At 47.5% G+C, this 23,390-nt stretch overlaps 1 protein-coding gene across 1 annotated transcript in view; it reads left to right on the forward strand.

Annotated features, from left to right (window-relative positions):
* The first annotated feature begins 2,296 nt into the window (after positions 1-2,296).
* The window catches only part of LOC122391906, a 47,756-nt gene continuing 26,662 nt past the window's right edge, over positions 2,297-23,390 (forward strand). The window contains exon 1 of the mRNA XM_043386253.1: positions 2,297-2,586. The gene's annotated coding sequence lies outside the window, so the exon portion shown is untranslated. The remainder of the gene's footprint in view (positions 2,587-23,390) is intronic.

The raw sequence follows: 23,390 nt of genomic DNA on the forward strand, positions 1-23,390 counted from the left end.
ATGGGACCGTTTTGGGATTTGGACGGGTGTTTTATCTCGAGCACGGACTAGGTAGTCCAGATGACCACATTGATGTCATCGGCCCTCCAGTTTTGTTAGCCTCAGGCATAACGAAACACATGTTTGGCCATTTTAAGACGTTTTTGACTGTTTTGAGCCCTCCGGTAAGTAGAGCTTAAGTCACCTTGAGTTAGGTACCCTGAAATGATACTCTTAGACAGCTGGTAATGCATCCTGAAAAGCATGTTTACCAACTTTCTAACGCTAAGACCCTTTTGACGGCCATTTTAGCGCCACACAGTTTTGGCCACATGGCTCACTCGTGAAAGCTGACAAAAAAAGAGCATAAACTTGCAGCGATTGACTCCCGACAAATCATCGACGTCACTTGTTGACTGTGCGTCCAGTTAGCGACAGACATTGGCTACATACTGGATGGTCTCAATCACCCTCAGCCGTTGTGAATGGCCCAGTGCGGACTAAATACCGAGACGTTCCCGTATCGGAGACCTCTATGTTGCGGCGTAAGCCGTCTCCACAGGAAGTGAACTCTCTGGCAAAAAATATTTTGTCTAGACGAATTAGTTACCGTGGAGCACATTCACAGTTGCCATGGCAACCCCAAAAGCTCAGTTACAAAATAAATTAAGCGTGGCTTTAAATAAGAGAGCCTCTAAAAGAAAAATTTAGGTGAGAAGGAACTTATGGGACACCCTGTACTACATGTACTACATGTAGTACATGTACTACATGTAGTACATGTAGTAAAACATCCAACCCTCCTAACAGTGTTCTATTACCTTCTTCCTGGTGTTCATTTAGAAGCGCGAGTAATTTAAGCGGGGAAGGGACTAAATTAACTTTCCTCAAGTGCTCAGATATGTACTGTGCAATTACACCGCTAACGGTGTTAATATTTTTTTTTGTGTGTACAGGCACTTATGCGGCGGACAATTGTTTGCTTTGGTTGGTTAGATCCACTGGTTTATTGAGAACGTATGGTGCTGACTGCTGAGAGGATGGGGATTGGTAGAATAGTATCAATCGGCTATCGAATGTGGCGTCTCAATGACTAGGCCCACCTGTTTGGGACGGAAGTTTGTTTGTTTCCAAGGCCAAATGCCGCGAATAAGAATTGATAAGAGACAGTATTTCCACGGTACTTTTATAAATGAAACTGTCGTTCATGTCTATTTCTTTTAATGGCATTTGTCATTGGGCGATAAGGAAATTGTAGCATTTTTCTATTTAGGCGATGATACCTATTTTGGAAGAAGGAAACTGCCGTCTGCCATACCTTCTTTCCAATTTACGGCCTCTAGTAAATGGGCAATAATCTAATAATCTAATTATCTTAATACCTTATCCTATAAAGACAATCCTAATCTACCACTGAAGAGGCAAATACCTACCTATACTTACATACGAAATACCCCGAAAAGTAATGTTGAATACGATCAGAACGAGTGCCCTGAAAAGCGGGTGAAACAAAAGGGCCCTTAGTTATATGAAATAGGAATAGAAGTACGGAAGTCTGTAAGATTCCTCGAGTGGGAATTTATATTTGTCACACGCGACATGATAATCACTGGCAAGAATCAGTCAGTCATGTTTTATCAACATTCACGATCACATACACGCGCACGCGCACGCACACATGGACGCACATACACTCATACGAAAGGGGGCGGTCGGGGTCGGTCCACCGCCGGTGCCGCTCAGAAGTCAGAGCCTGGCGCGGCGGTCACAGCGACCCGCCGGCTCCCTCTACGCTGACCACTTGGTTGCATAGGTCTTTGTAGAGGTAGAAGAAAATGTGGCCGGTTTTCTGGTGTCCCTCGCCCAGAACGTCGGCCTCGTCGACACAGCTGACTCGGCGATCGTCATAGTGGTACCATGATATAGTGGTAGTGGCAGCAAAGTCATAGTGGTACCGTCATAGTGGTATAAACGGTCGTGTAAACGTCGTATACCGTTTACCAATCCTATGTTTATAAGATTAGACGATTCGGATGTGTCTGTTTTAAAGACAAGTGTCTTACGGATGTCTTATGTCTCAGAGTGTCGAGGGAAGAGGCAAGATGGGTTGAGTGCCGTCAAGTTGCACCTACCTTAACCTTGCCGTACATGATCATCCCAAACCTCATCTCCCATTTGGACGGAGCCCGCAGAGCCGTGTAGTTACGCTGCCTCCCGCCAGAGGCGCTGGCGGCGCGTTCGATCGGCCGGCGCTTTAGAGCGGGACCATCAGAGGGGGAGCGGCGGAGATGTCGGGTCGGAGGACCGCCGCCCAGTCACTCAGCTGTTGCGCCGGGGAGAGTGCGGTAGCAGAGCCTCTGGTCTAGCACTGGGTACACGTCTGGGTGACACCAGTGTCCCACGTCTGGGGTGGCGTGTAGTGTGGTGAAAAAGTGGTGCAGAACGGTGGTCAACATTGGTGACTGCGCTAGTGAGGGCGTGGAACTGGTGACCATGTGGTGACTGAGCCACAGGCTGTGCTCCGCTCTGGTGACGGAGCTGGTGATCTTACTGGTACTGGTGACGGTGGCAGCGGGAGCAATCGACACAAGGCCAAACACGCACACGGTGAGATGCTTATGAATCGCAGCATGATGCGATTGCTGATAAGATACCAAAAAGGTTTTCAATTTTCATCTCATATTTCCTCCCATACGCCAGACAGATGGTTACTTATGTAGTCCTGGTACGCCTCGGGGCCTAAAACGTCGGATCTTATCGAGGTCCTTGTAGTTTTATCCATTCTGTCTTAGTCTTTGGAGTGGAGTTTTTCAGGGCCCGGCTCTCTGTTTCCTGAGGCATCCTTCGTGACCTTCTTGAAGATTCTAACTATAACAATGTGAAAACAAAATAGGTAATCAACTCTCTTTTTCTTATTCGGTGCTATCCCAAACTACACGCATCTAGACTATTAAAACTCATACTCATACTCTTAATGTATATGTAATATGAATGAATGAGGACATTCGCAATATACTTACCGGCTATTACTGCCTCTCAGTCTCGTCAAGAGATAAAACAAATGAACGTCAATCGGCGAATCGGGGAAATTACCTACTCTCATTGAAGGCATTCATTTTATCATTCAGCGAGGATTCATACCCATCCAGCATGAGCGTTATTCAGCATATTTCACACCACGTTAAGTGCTGACATGACTATTGTTGCAATATCTGGTCCTGACATCTAGTCTACATTTAATGCGCAGCCTGCAGCAATATTGAACCAGTATCGCAGTGCTGATCACCTGCATGCATGTTAAGTTCATGAATCATACATCATTTTTCTTTAGATTCGTAGTGTCTAATGCACTTGGAAGGTCGACTGACGGCTATAGCTTAGCTGCCCATTAAAGATGCGACCAAGGAGACCTAGCCTAGCTATACCCTTACAGCTTACTTCCCTTATTTCTGCATGAACACTAACAGATGATTGAATTTATGGCACAATGAACCGCATCCGAACGATGAGTTACACCCACATAACTACACGGTATTGACTGTCCAACAAACTGCAGGAGGTCAGCGTAAATACTGAGCCTTGACGGCACATTATAAACGGTCAAGGGCGGAGCAGGATACGTCGTCGACAGCTGAGGACACGCCCCATGAGGAGGACAAGTCCACAGGGTAGTGCGCTGCAATGTTACGCTGAAATTTGCGCTGAAATTCATCACAATCTCGGCGCTAGGTTGGAAATATTGAAGCAGCCTAGCCGCATATCGTCGTCTGTAAGGCGGTTAAAATTGTTCAGGTGATGGCCCCAGATGCTTCCTCGGACCTCCTGAAAGTTTGCCACCAGAACGGATTCCCTAGGTTAAACTATTGCGGCTTAGGTCAAACGCGTATTGAAAGGTCTAATCTAGGTACATATGTGCAATTCACTCAAGACACCCGAACATGACGCCACTTTCGCTGTGCCCAGTTGTGAGCTATACACGCAATATTGATCTAAGACGACTTCTCTAACATCAGTCCAGCATCGACGAAGGATTTTCGAAAGTGGACTGGAATGTTCACTCGTAATTCACCACTGCATTCACTCACCAGTGTAATTAACATTTTCCCGAGTCCGAATACGCAAAGGTCGCATAATCACTGTGTCAAACGTTGGAGGAAAAGAAAAATAAACATTAAAAATCTAAATTAAAGGTTTGGAACGGTTACGCCAAGTACGTGGGGGGGGGGGGGGGACAAAACTTAAGTCGGATGCTTTTGTACTTGTTATCCAATAACTGCGTAAACGTGCCTGCCTACGTTTTTCTCGATCGATTAGGCAAGTAATAAGCTATAGATAAAGTTAATGTGCGGAACTGAGAAATGCTAGTCTTTCGACCCGCTTAGGTATGTTCTAGCTCGCCTTTGTCTACTGACATTGTATTCCGTGTTTCTCGATCGGTCGGTATTGGCTAAAAGATAGGTCACCGAAACGTTTCAGTGTAATTTTTGTGACCGTGTCTCAGTGTCCAGGTGGGTCCGTGTTAAAATAATTACGCTGATAATTACGCCTGCCTATTATCAATAATATGGTTGGACGATAAAAGTAGGTGCATACAGCAGCTATTATCATAAAAGTGTACAGCAATAAGATAAAAGTGATAAAAGCGTATACAGCAATAAAAGTGTATGTGTTGCTTGAAAACGTGATAGATTGAAGAGAACTCTGCCTCTACGCTTTGTTTGTGCTGCTAAAATTGTTTTTATGCATAGGAGGTGCGGATCTTTCTTTACGATCTTCGTGGGTTCGCCTTTAAAGGTAGTGTGCCACCTTTGAAAGATTTCCCATTTTATTTTTCCTAGGATAAGAAGCTTCTGTTTTTACCTAATATCGCAAAAAAATCAAAAATGGGCCTGGAATAGTGCCTTTTTCGCCTAAAAGTTTATCGGTTTTTAGATATGTATAACAACTGTAGTGGGCTCACCTGCAAACAGGCGTCGGCAACAATCGCAAATGCGGCGCACATGTGACAATAAGCAAAGGTCATTATAGTGTTACGACCATACGACGTACGGGAATGAGTTATCAGCTGTCTAATCGTAGACAACACAATGTCGAGCCTTAAACTGTAAGCCTGTATTGGTATTGTTTCTTTTATTTGGCTGTCGAACATTATTTATGGTTTGAAATATGATTTTATGTAAAATAATTGATATGAAAAAGCCGTCTCATAAGTTATGACCCCATTTCACCACACGCAAGTGGCAGAAATGACAATGATCAGCTGACGCATTTTTCTTGGCCGAAGTCAGAGCGCGCAGCCCGACGCACCACCACCGCACCACAAAGTATGAGCAGAAGCCGCGCCCAAAGCCAGGGCCCCGGTAACGTGAGGTAGCCGAGTCGGGGCAGCGTGCGCTGACCCAAGCCGGGGCCGCAGCTTTGGGCGCGGTCTACCGCATCCCCGCGGGCAGCCCCGGGCTATCACATGACACCGGGAGGGCGCGCGGCTCCGGCTTGGGTCAGCGCACGCTGCCCTGACTCGGCTACCTCACGTTACCGGGGCCCTGGCTTTGGGCGCGGTCTACCGCACCACCTAACAGGCGTGTTCGAAACCGCAGGAGCTGATGATGAACGGGTTTATCGAAACTTGATTGGATGAGCATATCGGTAATAGCGATTTCAGTGTGTGCATTTATTGTTCATAGTGGTGTGAAATGTGGTTGGGGTACGACCGACAACCCGTCGGGGCGAATTTCGCACTGGGGTACTCAAAATTTGAAGAATTTAAGACGTTTCCACGAGTTTTGAAGGTATGGATAAGTTCTAAAAATCCGGTTCTCCTTATCTGGGCCATTAACTCCATACGGTCCAGGAAAGCTGGCACACTACCTTTAAAGAACAATCTCCCGGCAACCGACGGCTCACATCCAGTCCTCGTAGCGCGTTCCGAACGCGGCGATACTCTGCCACTGGGGATGGGTGAGGTTGTTCTCCTGACGCACGTGCACGTAGCGGCCGGCCAGCGGCACGTGGCACGTGAACCGGCGCGAGAACCCGGCCGCCACGAAGGTGCCCAGCTGGCGGTGACAGAGCGGCGCGTCGGCCCAGTCGTCGGGCCGAGAGCCGACGCGCAGCTCTGTCCACAGCACGTCTCCCGTCTGCGCGCCGGCCACGTAGAGCAGGCGCGTGACCAGCCGCCGGGCGCCCAGGTCGTAGCTCCACCAGGCCGTCTGCTCGCCGCTGGAGGTGGCCGGATGCTGCAGCGGCTCCGGAGCCTCCGCCAGCAGATCGTCGCCCACAAACTCGCACAGCTGGGGCAGGGCGAGCTCGCAGCCGACGTCGTGGAGTGTCCAGCCGCCAAAGCCGGACGCCACGCAATCCTCATCGTTTCCGTTATCCGGCTGAGAGGGGTACCAAAACGCCGATGAGGTGTTGAACTCGTCGCCATCCACAGTGACGAAATAACCCTCCTCGGCGCGTTCGTTGATGCCGATTCCAAACTTATAAACACCCTGGATACTGTAAGTTTCAAAGACGGTCTTAAGAGCGTCTGTCTGCCTGGGAACGTAGGTTATTCCACCCAGGTGGAGACAGGCATTGGCAGCGTCAGTGGCGAATGCGTAAGTGTCGGTGAGCCTCAGCCAGGATCCGGCCAGGTCGTCGTAGCCTTCCGGAGGGCTACCGTCGTCGCGGTCAAACTGCCACACGTAGCTGATGACGGCGGGGAGCGGCTCGGCACTGGGCTGCTGCTCGGCGGCCGGCCACTGGACGCACTGGCCGGCGCTGAACTCCACCGCCCAGCAGTCGACGGCGCGGCTGCACGCCCGCTGACACTCGGCCAGCGTGGGCTGCTGCTGCCGGCGCAGCGGCTGGCCGACCAGCAGCGTGCTGGTCAGCGGCACCCAGCGGCCGCCGTCGCGATGGCAGACCAGCGGTCCGTCCGGCCGCCAGCCGGGCCCGCACTGGCAGCTGCCCGGCAGAGCGGCCTCCTGGTGGCTGCAGTGCGCGCCGCCGGCCACCAGCAGGCGGCACTCGGCGTCTGAGGCGCACGGCTGGCCCAGCCAGCTGACGCCGCGCCGCCGGCCGCCGCTCCAGCCGTCCACACTCAGCCGGCTCTCACCGGCCCACAGCAGCACGTCGGTGAGGGCGCAGCTGCCGGCCGCCCAGTCGAACTCGAAGCCCAGACACCGCAGCTCGGCCAGACATCGGTGCTGGCACTGACAGGTCGAGTCGGCCGGAAACGTGGCGAAACGCGCCGCCTCCGGGAGCAGCTGCTGACCGGTGGCAATACCGGCGAACTGGTAGAACGAGGACGGCAGCGTCATCTCCCTGCTCTTCAACATGTCCAGCGCCTCCGTCGGTAGGTGAGATAATGTATTTTCGCCTCTGGCAACATCCTTTTCATAGGTATTGTTCACAGTTATTGTATTTTCATAGGTAATGTTTGTTGTCAGACCTTCTGCTAAAAGCAGCGTCGGGTCGGTCACTATCAACATCAGAAGCGGCATCATCATGATCGTCGACAGCAGGCTCACGGCCTCCGGGAGGTGACGGTGCCGTCCGGGGCGTCTGACCATGACGGCGGTCGGAGACCAACTGCTCAGGGAGGTGCGTCCATCGACCGAGCGACCGACCGTGTTCTGTAGCGTTGGGCTGGCGTTAGAGAGGCAGAACGGTAGCCTGGATACGAGCAGCCTTGTGACCAATGGTAGACGGTGCAGTCTTCAAATACGAGTATACACAGAGAGTTGGGAGGGGAGACGGCTCTTTGCGCTTTTGGCATCTTAACCCGCGCCCGGCTGGGGGTCCTGGATTTCCACGCCCTGCTGGGGGTGTTTGAACACCCCCTTCTAACTCGGCTCCTGGGCCACCTAGCGATACGCGGAAGGCGGCGTTCGAAAGAGCGCCAAAAATAATGACGAAATCACTTCGGTCAATTTTTTGGTCAGGTCAAAGGTCAGGTCACCAGAGGTCATTGAAGGCAAAATTTCGCCGATTTCCAGGTCAAATGTCGACAATTTCCAGGAAGCCAACGCATAACTCGGGAACCAATAGAGCTACAGCGCCGCGGAAAAGCGCATTCGATAGCCCTATTAACGCCCTTTCTGAGTAATTCTCTCAGATTTGACCTAACGTCAACGGTTTTGCCTGCAGGGGGCAAAAACTGCAAAAATAGCCGATTTTTTTCGAAAACAGTTTTCTGCAATAACTTTTGACCCAAGCCTTGTACGAGCTTACTTTTACCGGCATCGTGTTCCTCTCGTCAAGACGCATCGAATGAACTATAACTTTACCTTGAAAGGTCAATTTGAAAATTTGACCTTAGGTCAAGGCCATGACCTGACCGTTAAGGGTCATGTTGCATATCAGTCGATCCGTATCGTCGAGCTGAAGACATCTAAGGCGTTTTCACCGCTCTAGCATGCCTCTATCAAAAGTTATTTGCGAAAAACTGCTAGACACCATTCGTGACCTGAGATGATCTCAGGGGCATAAACAGGGGTCACGGACACCATTTTCATGTTCAGTGTGTCTAAACCACTTGTAATTCAGTGTTTGGGAGTGTTTATAATGTCTTTCGTCCAAAAGAGGCCCATTTCAATTTTCTCCCATTGATATGTTTTCAAATATAGCCTTATGTTCAATGATTGCGGAATGCAAAAGGTAACAAAATTAATTTTGTAATTAACCCGCGACCGCCTGGGGGGGGGGTCGGATCCGACCCCCCCCCCTCCGTTTTTCTCGAATAACTCATGAACCGCTTGCGCTATCAACTTGAAACTTCGCATACCTTCTCCCCCATCAATTTGACGTCTCCTGTGCAATTTTTAAGAAAAAATTTTCAAAAATTTCTGAGCTATATCGATTTTAGTGATGTAACTACATGGCGTTTTCAGTCAAAAAATGGTAAATGTTTAAAAAATCGCCAAAAATCGAGGTTTTAAGCAAATTGCAAATTAAGGACATGAAAAGACGCAGCTCAACGAGTTCTTTAAAATGGCTATCTCGGATTTTCCATAAAATGCGTTTTTCACCCCTAAAAATTCAAAAAACTATATTTTTTAGAAAACAGCTAATAAAATCCAAAATTTTGAGAATTTCCAAAAAACCGGAATATATGTTATAGAGCTCTATTAGAACATTAGATGTCCCAAATTTCAACTTTCTATCTTGATTTTTGACCCCCAAATTGTAAAAAATAGCTCCAACATGCATAGGGCACGGTGACGTCATCAGCATTTTCGCGAATTAGAGGCTTTTCTGAACATCGCATGTGAAAACAAATGGCACCACTAGATTCCTGGGACAAAGCTAGTCTAGAAAAGTGCATTTTTATGTCAAAAATAAAAAGTTGAAAAATTGACGTTTTTTCTTAGCCCTCGTTTAGTTATGTATGGTATAAACGATTTTTTATGCTTTCAATGCACACTTATCACCAGCACAGTGACTTGGGGTCACATATAACCATTACCATCGGATTTGGCGTCAAAAATAAGCCATAAAACATGTGTCGCACGCCCATGTAGCAGAAAGTGAAAACCGTGACCTTTCGTGACCTGACCTGACCTTGACCCGTACTTAGTATGACCCCTATACGCACATGGTACCTTCACTAGGTCTTTGAGGTCATTTGTGGTGAGTTTCGAGCAGCAGCTATCGATTCCGCTGTCCGTAAGCCTAATCATGCAAAACCCCTGAATTTGACCTTTGACCTGACCTTGACCCGAAAGTTGACCTCAATCTTAAAATCTTAAGAGTGCTTTGGGAAGGTCTCGTAGAGACCTTTCGAACGCCGCCTCGCGGGGCTCGATACGACCATTGGTTCTCGAGATAACAGGGGGGGGGGGGTCGGATCCGACCCCCCCCCAGGCTGATGTGGGTACGGAAATAGCCCAGGCGGTGCCGGGTTAATTTTGGAACCTTTTGCATTCCGCAATCATTGAACATAAGGTTATATTTGAAAACATATATATGTCATAGTGCTGTTCATACAAGTACTTCGCCATTTACTTGCCATTCTCCCATTGACTTATATGGGGAGGTCGCAAAACTGACCTGACCTTAGGTCACCAATATTAAAATTCCGAGATATACATTTTATAGGTACCGTTACCCTCATCAATCGCTGAAAGTTTTAAAGCGATCGGTCACTCGGTGTAGCTATGGCAGACATTGAAACTTTTTATGAGGTGAGGTCACTTCAAGTGACCTGGTGACCTGACCTTGAATGACCTTGGTCTGAAATTTTTACAACATGTGTAGAATTGATGTATGATAAGGTGTACCAAAAACGGCGGCGCTCCGCGCCGCCGTTTTTGAGATATTAGTGAAAAACCACAAGGGAGGTGTTCAAACACCCCCCCCCCCCCCAGCAGGGCGCGGGTTAACCCGCGCCGTGCTGGTGGCCTGAACTTTCCGCCGAGTGCTGGGGGGGGGGGCGTTTTCACGCCCCCCCATCTAACTCGGCTCCTGGGCCACGTAGCGACACGCGGTAAGCGGCAATCGAAAGAGCGTCAAAAATAAAGACGAAAACACTTCGGTCATTTTTTGGGTCAGGTCAAAGGTCAGGTCACCAGAGGTCACCAAAGGTAAAATGTTGACTATTTCAACATTTTGGAAACTGCCAACGGCTATCTCGGGAACCGATAGAGCTACAGCGCCGCGGAAAAGCGCATTCGATAGCCCTTTTACAGACCTTTCTGAGTAATGTTCTCAGATTTGACCTCAGGTCAACGGTTTAGCCTCCAGAGGGCAAAAACTCCAAAAATAGCCGTTTTTACAAAAAACGTTTTTTCGTCAATATCTTTTGACTCATAAGCGCCATGACATTACTTTTGCCAGCATCGTGTTCCTCTCGTCGAGACGCGTCGAATGAACTATTCGTTGACCTTGAAAGGTCATTTTGAAAATTTGACCTCAGGTCAAGGTCATGACCTGACCGAAAAGGGTCATGTTGCATATCAGTCGATCCGTATCGTCGAGCTGAACACATCTGACGTGTTTTCACCGCTCTAGCACGTCTCTATCAAAAGTTATAGCCAAAAAACTGCTGGCGACCGTTCATGACCTGAGATGACCTCAGGGGCACACAGAGGGGTCACAGGTGCATTTTTCCTATTCAGTGTGTCATGTTTACCTATGAACCGATGTTTGAGAGCGTTTTGAACGATATTCGTCCAAAAGAGGCGCATTTCAATTTTCTCCCATTGACTTATAATGGAGAGGTCGCAAAATTGACCTGACCTTAGGTCACAGATATCAAAAATCCGAGATATACATTTTATACATACTGTTACTCATATCAATCGCTGAAAGTTTCAAAGTGATCGTTCAGTCGGTGTAGCTATAGCGAGCCTTTGAACTTTTTCTGAGGTAAGGTCACTTGACGTGACCTGGTGACCTGACCTTGAACGGCCTAGGTCTGAAATTTTCACAACATGTGCGGAAATGATGTAGGAACACGTGTACCAAAAACGGCGGCGCTGCGCGCCGCCGTTTTTGAGATATTCGCGAAAAACCTGAGGGGGGGGGCGTAAAAACGCCCCCCCCCCAGCACGGCGCGGGTTAATGAAGATAGCGTGGGAAAATAGAAAATCGAGCATGCTGATTTCCACGAGAGAGTAGAATTAATGCCAAAGAGTAATGTCATACACGGTTACAATAGGCAAATATCCCCTAAGTCGGCTTTAATTTTTTTTTGCAAAACAAAGTTTTTAAGCAAATAAGTGCCAGCACGTTTGTATGGTGAAGGCGAGTGGAAATTAAGGGTGCGTTCGGAGAGCGCGGAATATTCCCCGTCATCGTGAAAATTCCCCGTGTTGCGTTCGGAGAGGGACATTCCATACCGCCAATTTCAAGGATCGCCGCTACTGCGCCAAGTTGAGTTCGTGGGATTTTGTTTGGGTTATTTGGTTATTTAGAACGCTACATCTATGGCAAGATGTAATAAGAATGAAGCTCTTGAAGAAAGAACAACTAAGAAAAATCACAATTATTTTCAAAAAGTCCCATCTGTACTGTGCCCCCCCCCCCCCCCCCACCCCAAACACACACAACACAACACTTAAAATTATCGTTTTCATTGCTTCCGCAACTGAGTAAGCATTATCAATTGTTGGATTTGCAATAAAACTGATCAGGGTGGAAACAAACGCAAGAAATATCCATTTATATTCAATAATATACTCACTCGAGCATACCGATGGGCGCCGCCATCTTGACGGGAACGACGCGTGAGATGCTTTTTAGATTCCGCGCTTTCCGCGTCCATTCCGCGGAACTTTCCCCGGGAATCGCTCTCCGAACGGCACATTCGGCGGAAATTTCATGCCGGCGTGGAATATTCCCCGGGAATCTGCCTCTCCGAACGCACCCTAAATGAACCGGCTTGGAATATATATTACTGACCGGGCCGACGAAATTATTTGGAAACGAGGTTTGCAAAATTGACGGAGGCCCGAGTGCGGAGCACGAGGGCCGGAGTCAAATTTTGCAAGCCGAGTTTCCAAATAATTTCGTACGGCTGAGGCAAGGCTGAGGTCAGTAAGATTTTTCCCATACCTGCTACATTGCATGATTAAATCGAGACATCCAGGCATTTAAACGGCACGTGCACTGTACCACACTTTTCAAAGTTTAATGCAATGCTTTAATATTACCAGCCGTGTGGTTCAAGGGGTGTGGTTAAACACGTTGAACCACACGGCTGCTGACGTCGCTATCATATAGTTGTGAGCTTTTTGGCAGGTATGGGAAACACCTTCCAGCCCTAAGGCCGGGAATTCAATAAATGTCACCTCGCTTTTTTTTAGCAAAATCACCTCGGGCCTAACGGCCCTCGGAGTTTTCGCTAAAAAACCTCGGTGACATTTATTGAATCATCCCGGCCCCGGGCAGGAATATATTTTCCTACATGCCGCAGGCTGCATACCTGCTAATTAGTTTCGACAGGTTTTGGTGACACTTTTATACGATTGTTTTGTCCATAATTTCCTAACAGTGATTGCGCTACTGCTGTGGATAAAGCTTTAAAGAAAATTTATAGAAGAAAATGCATCAAAACTCCTTACTTCAAAAAGAATCGCGTCTGAAAACATCAACTCAGAATGGCACAACAAGTGAATATCCAAAGAACATAGGTAATACATGAATGATTTGCCAAGACATAAGAACAAGAAGAAAGTATAATATTCCTAGTGATTAAACGTGAATTTTTCAGTGCTTTTGCAAGAATCTTTACTTTATTCATGTAGTCGTACGTTGTTGATACCCTTTGGCTAAACTTCGTGAAATACATTATATTTTACCATATTTTACATGTTTGTTTCGAGGAAAGGACTACAAACTTTTGTACGAAATATTTCAAAACCCTTGATGAGCAGAGCAGATATTGTTTACCAAAAAAATGTTAGTTTTTTAATTTTACGAGGCAAATATCATGCAATAATGATGTCAATTATACACTCCCTATCAATTATACCACTGGGCTAATGCGATAAACAATAGTTTAGAGGTCATTGCCCTGGGCAGTAAACCCGGGCAGTAAACTTTGTTTACTGCCCGGCCTATCAAATAACATGGCGCATTTTGACACCGACAGTTTCTTGGTCATAGTTTTACTGCCCGGCTCGTGCTGTGCTTAAGACATACCCCGGCATGTAGGAAATGGTCAAGCTCAAGGCCATTACATAAGCTCAGGTAGCCTCAGATGACTCTGAAAGGAGTGATTATATTGTATTTGTTAGGAGTTATATTGTATTTATAAGGAGTGATTATATTGAGTGATTATAGATGTATTTGCTGACAACAATCTGAAATTTAGCCTCCACCATGGTCTTAACAATAATAGGTACTGTGGCGAAGATAACTGGTTAGAGTAAAATGATTACGGAGCGAGCGTAGTCTTTCCTTAGATTAACGGAAATTAATACATACTTTACGGTGCGTTCACTGGGGATTAACCGTGCGTTAATTCGAAGGTAGCCGTGCACCAATTTAAATTGGTGCACGCGCGTGCAGTGATGACTTTCTCGACTGAAGTTTTTCGGAAGGGTCATTGACTTTATTCTAAGAATTCCATAAAAGGCCCTTTTAGTGTCATGGACTAAGTTTAATTTTAATTCAAATTCGCACCGTTAAGCATGTATTAATTAGTTTAACACATGGTTTCCGTGCATAAATGGTTTTAACGCACTCGTGGATGGAATGGAGCACTCGTGCGTTAATGCACTCTTTTCACTCGTGCATTAACGCACTCGTGCTCCAACCCATCCACGTCGTGCGTTAAAACCATTTACACACGGGAAACCATGTGTTAATATATATTTCTGAGTATGAGCGGCCGGCCGGCCGGCCGGCCGTGCGGACGCTTTTGCGAGGCTTATATCTCAGCAACCACTTGACCGATTTACACGGGGTAATTTTTGTAGGGTAGCTTCATTCCTTCTACCAAGTATTGGACTATTCCCGATGCATGTGGGTGACCCCTTATGCACGTGCCACGCGCAAAACGAAGAGGTGTCAGTTTTGTAATTGTTGCAATATCTCGGTAACTACTTGGCCGATTGCGCTGAAAGTTGGCATGTAGGTAGGCACCCACTAGGCACTGCATATCCATGTGCCACAGTTGGGGTGCTGCTGCACGTGCGCACGTGCAGGGGTCGATTCCAGATCTCGAGAACGGCTGGACCGATGGCGCTCAAATTTGGTACACGATTAGGGACCAGTTAGTAAGGTGCCGTGCACAAGTCAGTTGGGACCTATTCTGCACGTGCGCACGTGCAGGGTGCCGCTTCCAGATCTCGAGAACGGCTGGGCCGATTGTGCTCAAATTTGGCACATCGCTAGAGACCGGTTAGTAGGGTGCCGTGCACAAGTCAGTTGGAGGTACCCCCTCGAAATTTCGCACGCGCAAGGCTCACCCTCTCGCTCGCTCCGTTAGTCGCCCCAAAAGGCGCTATACTGGTACTCTGTTCCGTTTCAAGCTTGCAGGCCGAAGTGACCTGCTAAAAGCAGTACGTGATTTATGTATATACAGCTCTTACATTTTAAGACGCAAATTCTTGAGCGGAGGAGCGACCTGCCGAAGAAACTCCGACTGCAAGCTTGATATGGATCAGACTTTAGTGATTCGGAAGGATAATAGCCGTTTTCACGACGGGCTTTCCGGCGAGTGCACCTGATTTGACCAAATCTGCACCTAATTTCTTTAACAGCAAATATCTTTATTTTATGAATTTATTTCAGTGTTTTGATCGATGATACTCTCTGATAATATGACAACGCAGGCATATAAGCAAATAGTGCAACCCTAGCTGATAGCTACTAAGAGACACACTGAACCTGATTTGACCAAATCTGCACCTGTCTGCACCAGATGTGCACCAAATGTGTACCAGATGGCCGTCGTGAAAACGGCTAATAGGATTTAAGGGGAGACATTGACCTGGGCTCGACTCTGGGCGGTCACCGTGGTGTGCCGTTGAATATGAACCCGTCTATGTAGTTTCACGGTCGCGCCACCAAACAGGGGCATAGCCCAATGGGGGTTACTAAAGTCGGGTGATGGTGAGTGGTGACCGTCCAGCCCGGCTGAAGGCCTCAAGGATCAATGTGATTCCTGAGGATTGATCAGAGGAATCGGACGGCACGGACCTAAATTAATTGAATGCTTAGGATATTCGATATTGCTTAGGATACCTACTTATGAAATGGAAAACTTTTTTAATCGGTACTTATTTTTTAAATTGTTTTCTGTTATTTTTGGCGATGTGTTTTACTGTTTTTCGGCTCTTTTTCCTGCTCTCAGGACCTAGTCGCACCACATGTTTGCAAGTTTCGCAATGCAAACCCAATCTCTTCCAATATGGTCTGTTCATCAGTGGTTGGTGCCACAGCCCACAGGGCTCAATTTCAGTGCGGCCCCAGAAGGAGTTCATTTCAGCCGCACGACCCGAAACCATTTCAGCGTTACTATTGTTACTCTGTAAATGTTATTCGGTAAATTGGGGAAAAACAACGACGCACAGCGCTCTTGGAAATGGAAATAAGTGTCATGTTGTTACTTTTGTTCGCATTGGCTGGCCGTAACATTCACATCGATATGCATATCGATGTGGATTGTAGAGGCTACTCGTTGGTCGTAGCTTGCGCCTCTCCGAATTTACGTAATCCAGGATTTCTGGATTACCGCTGGATTCCTTGACATCCAGCGATATGTTCACGTTGGGAGAGCAGGGTCTGTCTTGACAGGTCTGCTTTTTCCAATCGTAGCTCGTAAGAAAAACAGAACTGTACGAAGCTTGAGGGATTAGCAGCTGATTGATTAGACTCTGTTCAAGCCAAAATACGACTTGGATGTGTGCATACTGTGTTCGGGTGTATGTCCAATATGTTAGAAATGCGTCGGACGTCGTTACCTACATCTTTCTTCATCGTCCTGATGTGCTAAATGCAAGCGGTAGGCGGTCGTACTTTTCAGCCCGGTATTTTGTTACACGAGTACTTAGACTTTTTTAACCCGCGCCCCGATGGGGGGGGCAGAATCTGCCCCCCCTCCCGTTTTTCGCCAATAACTTCTAAACGCGTTACGCCAGCGACGTCAAACTTTCAGTACCTTATCATACATCAATTTGACACGTTCCCTGAAAATTTGAGCGAAATCCGTCGGAAAGTTTTTGAGAAATTGACGTTTTAGTGACGTCATGTTCGCCATTTTCGCCTCAAAAACGGCAAAATTTCAAACACCGCTAACATCTTCATTTTTAAAGGAATCAAGACGTAACAAAAAAGGTTATACGTGATTCTACTTTGTCTATCAAATGGCTATCTCGATTTTTTGAAAATTTGGATTTTGGCCAAAATTTTTAAATTTTTCCAAAAAACTGACTTTTTTTGGGAAAATATTTATAAAATCCAAAATTTTGAGTTTATCGAAAAAACCGGAATATATGTCAAAGAAGTGGTCTATGTGCACCTACATACCAATTTTTAGAAGAATCGGTTTAAAAATGTGGGAGTTATTCAAAATTTTATGACGTCACGACACACAAAATTTTTGAAAAATGATTTTTTTTGGAAGTTCTAGACCTCGTACGGAAACAAAATAGCACCATTCGATTCGCCGTGAAAAACTGCATCGGATAGACACCTTTTTAGGCCTTAACAACCAACTTCAAAATTTGACCTGTGGCGGCCGAGACGAATCGATAAAATATGATAAAATTATATTGAGAGATGAAAATAAAGAACATGGCAGTTTGAAAGTAGGCCGCACACTGAACTAAAAACAATTTCCAACATCCACGTTGACTCGGTTTTCTGAGCAAAAAAAAAACTATTGTTTTTCACGCGCGCAGCAACAATGACAAAAAAATAAACATGAATCAAATAAGACGTGATAAAATAAGAACAAAGACCTCTAATAAAAGGAAGTATGTACGAACTCGCCACAACACTCCCCGCCCCAGAGCGGAGCTAGAAAGTAAGGTATAGTAAATTGCTAAAAAAAAAAAATCGATCACAAATTGTCAGCCAGAATGGGCGCAGACCAGCTCTTATTAATGGCGGCACAGCGCCTGCCGCGTCGGACGGGAGCGGCGATAAAACGGCGCAGCCCGGAAACTCCGGCGACGGCGACTTGCGACTCGCTGACTTGTGTTCTGCGTTTCGCGGCGACGTATAGGTTCATGTCGTTGACGAACGCTTGGGTATGTAGATAGGTAGGCATGAAGATAAGAAGCACCGCGGTGGAGTAGGCGGCGTGGCTCAGCGCGGCCTGGATCCACCTTGGTTAGGCCACAAGTCAGCGGAGCCGCTCTTGGGAGAAGCGAGCTTGAGGTCGGTGCGCTGATATCAGCCGGTGCGGAGGGAGGCGGCGCGGCATGGGTGCGGCGCGGCTCGAAACCACCGGCGATTCTTCAGGTGATCGTTTGATAATGGTTCTTGTTGCTTGAGAAAATATCGTATTTCGCTTTCGTTTCGATGATTGACATTTCCTCATTCTTATTCTTGATGTCGCGTCGAAGGACAGACGTCGACATTGAATAAAGAAATAAAATCTTGAAGATCAATAATTTACTGTTATAAGATAAAGAACGATCACGTCGGGGTCACCAATTGTGGCAGGCAAGGGTCGATAAAAGTAATTGTTTGTTGATGATGAGAAATTATATTGTAAGTTATGATCAACGCAAGTTCTTGGACATACTATTATAGACAGACAACTCAAAAACATTCACAACAAAAGCAACCTCAATTTTCAAGGCAAATAAAAATTCGTGACATAAAAGTAATGCGCGTGGTTGCTAAGGTTACAGGCGGGAAAATAAAAGTGAATCATACAAAGCGCAATTAATCAATAATAATTAAACAAGATAGAATGATATATCGATAATTCGCGAAACTTAAACAATAATTATGTTTCTGTAAAATATACATAAAAATATACATAAGATGCGCCACAATACTTCCCGCCCCAGAGCGGAGCTATATGACATATATACAGACATGAGGCATACAAAAACCAGTTAACACTGTTCGTCACGTAAAACGTTCGCCCGGTGGCCAAAGTTCATCCCGGCGCGGCGGCAAGTTCGTCGCTGTTCAGTGTTCATCACTGTATCGCCCCGTTCCGCCCCCGCGGCTCGCGCAGCAGGCCCCCTCGACGGGTCGGAACCGCTACGGAGTTGGGGCGGAGCGAGGCAGATGGTGGCAATCGAAAGCGCACTCGTCTTGGTGTTCGCGTCGGGGTACTGCCGCTGTCTAGCCTGGTCGTCATCGTCGCTCGGCTGCTACGCGAGTCGGCTGTCGGCTCCTCTCGTGCAGCTTCCCTGTAGGCACGGGCAGAGAACTCGGCAGCAGAGGGCAGTCGTGCAGGCTTTAGGCGATTGATGGACACCGAATCAGTTTCACCAGAGGCTAGTTCGACAATGAAGAACTTGGTGAACCGTTTTACAACGCGCATTGGACCTATGTAGGGGGACTCAAGGGGGCGACGCACTCTATCTACACGTATCCAGACATGCGAACAATTTGCTAGGTCCTTCGGAATATATACATCTTTTGCACTGCTGCCGTGGCAATGTCCTTCCGACATAGTACAGAAATCAATCTCATTCATTCGTCTGGCCAATTCACGGATAAAGTCATGACGGGAAGAACTCGATTCTCCGTCCACTGCGACTCTGGGGAACAGAAGCTGACTACCCGTAACGGCCGTAAAAGAAGACAAGCCCGAATCGTTCGGTAGGGCGCGAATCCCAAGCATTACAACCGGAAGAGCCTGGAGCCACTCCTGTTTTCGTGCCATTATCGCTGCCTTCAGCGTCCTGTGGCTCCTTTCGACTAACCCGTTCGAGCGTGGCGTATATGCAGTCGTTCGCAAACGGTGGAAACCTATCAAGGCTGAAAGGTGACTGAAAAGCTCGGACTCGAATTGACTTCCTCTGTCAGTCACCACATATAAAGGAACGCCGAAACGAGATATCCATACGTCAAGAAACGCCGCGGCTATACTCGCAGCTGAGATGTCAGTTAGCGGGGTCGCCTCCATCCAGCGCGTTGCCCTGTCAATGCATGTCAATAGGTATCGGTACGGAGACGAAAAGGGCTGGCCATTTTGGAAAGACGGCGGGAGAGGACCGACGATATCGATGTGAACGATTTCAAAACGACCGCAAGGAACGTCAAAAAGACCGTTTGCCGACTTCGTGTGGCGGTGTACCTTGGCTTCCTGGCAAGATGTACACTCACGCACCCAGTCCTTGATCTGTTTGTTCATGTCGGGCCAAAAATAGCGAGCAGTTATGAGACGCTGAGACGCTCCCTGACCGGGATGTGACAAACCGTGCAGTTTGTCGAATACGGCACGACGGGACGCGCGCGGCACAAAAGGCCTGGGATGAGCGGTCGAGCAGTCACACCAAATCTCTCGACCATCGCCGAGCGGAAATGCCTTAAGCCGATGCCTGAAATCAGCTGTTTCGGGGTCATCCGTTTGCTGTTCGGCGAGAGAGGTCAGGTCATGCGTATCGACTCGAATAGCGTTTACTGGACGAGACAAACAATCGGCTACCACATTGTCCACCCCTCTGACGTATTCTACTTCAGCAACATATTCAGTGATCACGCACCAGTGGCGCTGCTGTCTGTCAGACTTTGCTGGTTTCTGACTATGAAAAGCGGTGGTCAGTGGCTTATGATCTGTGAATAAGATCACATGTCGCCCGTCGATGATATTTTTGAAATGTAAGGTCGCCAGGTAGGCTGCTAGCAATTCCCTATCGTATGTGGAGTATTTCTGTTGGGCGCTGTTCAGCTTCTTGGAAAAGAATGCTACTGGTACTGGCTGTCCATCAACCACCTGATGAAGAGCAGCTCCCACAGCTACTAGAGATGCGTCGGTAACTAAATGATATGACTGGCCGACTGGTAACGGATGCTTTAGCATGGTAGCATTTACTAGCGCTGTCTTTGCGTTATCAAATGCCTCTGTTTCTTCATCTCCCCATGGAAGTTGCTTGTTTTTTGGATGAAGTCTGATAAGTTCCGTCAGCGGGAACACAAGCTCGGCGAAGTGAGGTATCATCCGCCGATAAAAACCGATCATGCCCAGGAATCGACGAAGTCCGTTCGAATCAGTCGGCTGCACGAATTCAGCGACTGCTGACACCTTGTGTGGGGCTGGCTGGACTCCCTGAGCGGTGATACGATGGCCCAGGAAATCGATCTCCGTCTGGAAAAATGAGCATTTGTCCAGCGACACCCTCAGTTGATGCTCGTGGAGTATCTTGAATACTGCATCGAGATCTCGCTGGTGGGTTTCGTCGTCAGGTGAGAAGACAAGGATATCGTCCAAGTAGTTGAAAACACAATCTAAATCTCTAAACAGACTATCCATGAATCTCTGGAAACTCGCGCCGCTATTGCGGAGACCCATCGGCATATAAAGCCACTCATATTTGCCGAAGGGAGTTGTCACGGCGGTTTTCTGAATGTCGTCCTGGTTCATGGGTATTTGATGATACGCGCGGAGCAAATCTATCTTTGAAAATCTGCCCTTACCGTGTAGGTTAGAGGAGAAGGTCTGAATGTGTGGTAACGGGTACCTGTCAGGTTTCGTCAAAGAATTAAGAGCTCGGTAATCGCCTGTCACACGCCAGTGTCCGGGACTGTTCTTCGGCACCATGTGCAAAGGAGAAGACCACGGTGAGTTGGAGGGCCGGATAATGCCAGCCTGTAGAAGTGTTGAAAAAGATTCCTTGGCTGCTTTCAGTTTATCAGGAGGCAGTGGACGCGGACTGGAAAAGGTCGGCGGAGCACTACCCGTGTATATAGTGTGCCTGGTATGAATAGGAGTCTGCTGCAAATCAGCAGCCTTCTGCGGATTGAGGACGGCGGGATACTTGTGAAAGAGCGCCTGGGCCGGCGCCGCTAAATGCGATAGATCATTTGCGATCAGATTCGCGCTCGTGCTGGACGCTGTCAGGACCGAGCAGCGAATCGAAGTTACTGAATCTGTCAGTGTTTGTGACCCACAGTCTACAATCAGTTTGAATGTCGCGAGAAAATCGTTCCCAAGGATAGGATCTGTCACATCAGCGACAACGAACGTCCAAGGGAAAGTTCGACGCAAGGAGGGTATTTCGACATCGATAAGGATTTCACCGTAAATTCGAAGGGGCTGTCCTGTGGCAGTCGATACATGTACGGCTGAAGGAGAAAGATGCTTACGAGTTACCAAGTCGCGTGGTAAAAGTGAAATGCCGGCGCCAGTGTCAACAAGAAATGACAACTTAGTTGACCCGACATTGGCTGCGACCTTGAGTAGTGGCAGACCCTGCGCAGCATTTACAGCCTGCCGTTGTAGTTTCCCGGTTCTGATTGTTCGGCTGCTGGGGTAGAGTCCCTATATCTAACTGGCGTCCTGCCCCTCACACTTTTACCAGGCCACGTACACCAGGGGCGGCACGTGCGGGCATGGGGACCGTAAAAGATGTGAGCCCGGCACACTTTAGGTGGCTGTCCGTCATGGTATGGCTCGAGGTCCCTTCCCTGGCCGCGTCGATCAGCTGATCGGGGTCGTTGACCCCTAGCAGCCGGTGAGATGCCTCTTTGAGGGGAACGTGAACTGCCGTGAGATTCTACCGGGTGAGCGGCTACTACGGTCTGCTTTTGAACGAGAGGAACGAGCTCGTCGGCTAGCTTCCCCATCTGTGACAGGGTAAGGTCTCGTTGAGCAGCCAGGACCGTGCTCATGGCAGAAGGAAGAGACTGAATGAATTTGTGCCTGACCAGGTCATCTCCGACTCCTACCTTCGAAGCAATCTCCCTCAGCTCTCCCAAAAACTCTGAAGGACGTCCGGTCATGACATTTTTGGAGATGAGTTTTTCGAAGAGTTCGGGCTTAGTTTTCTCAAACATCTCTACCACGACACATTTTAGGTTAGAAAAGTTTTGACCAGCAATCACAGAAGGATCGACCCTAGCTACCACATCCGCGGGAAGAGATGCCAAGACATGAAAGAACTTCGTGGTATCACAAGTAACATTCGCAAGATGGAATTGGGCGTCAAGAATCGCGAACCAACCTGATACAGCAGTCTCCATAAACGGTGGCGGTCGAACAGACATCTTTGTTTCATTCTGGTCTCCTCTCTCTCGGTTTCTTGACATTTTGACAAACAGATAAAAACAATCAAATTAAATAGAAAAGAATCAAATAGGCTAAGCAAAAGTTACGTTACTTGTCTTCAATGTTTTTCGTGGCCAATGATCTTCAGTCTTGTTTATGTTTTCATTTCGTTATCAAATCACGTCGGGGTCACCAATGTGGCGGCCGAGACGAATCGATAAAATATGATAAAATTATATTGAGAGATGAAAATAAAGAACATGGCAGTTTGAAAGTAGGCCGCACACTAAACTAAAAACAATTTCCAACATCCACGTTGACTCGGTTTTCTGAGCAAAAAAAAAAACTATTGTTTTTCACGCGCGCAGCAACAATGACAAAAAAATAAACATGAATCAAATAAGACGTGATAAAATAAGAACAAAGACCTCTAATAAAAGGAAGTATGTACGAACTCGCCACAGACCTCACTTGACCTGACCTTGACCTGACCTCGACCTGAAATTCATCCAGAGGTGGTCCATATCACTTATTGAGTGTGCCTATTGAATTCCATGAGTAAAATGACCCATAAAACATGTGTCGCACATGCCCTTTTCTATATTTTGTTTTTGGTGACCTGACCTGACCTGACCTGACCTTGACCTTGACCTTTGAATGACATTGTGTGCAACGAATATTGTCTTGGTAGTCTAAGAACACGTTTTGGGCAATCAGTCTCAGTCCATTCTTCGGCAACTACGGTGCAAGGCCGATACTGTAGAAACTTGCATTTTGTACCCTTGACCTGACCTTGACC

Source organism: Amphibalanus amphitrite, unplaced genomic scaffold (genome assembly GCF_019059575.1).
Source record: "Amphibalanus amphitrite isolate SeventyFive unplaced genomic scaffold, NRLGWU_Aamphi_draft 000022F_arrow, whole genome shotgun sequence".
Lineage (NCBI taxonomy): Eukaryota > Metazoa > Arthropoda > Thecostraca > Balanomorpha > Balanidae > Amphibalanus > Amphibalanus amphitrite.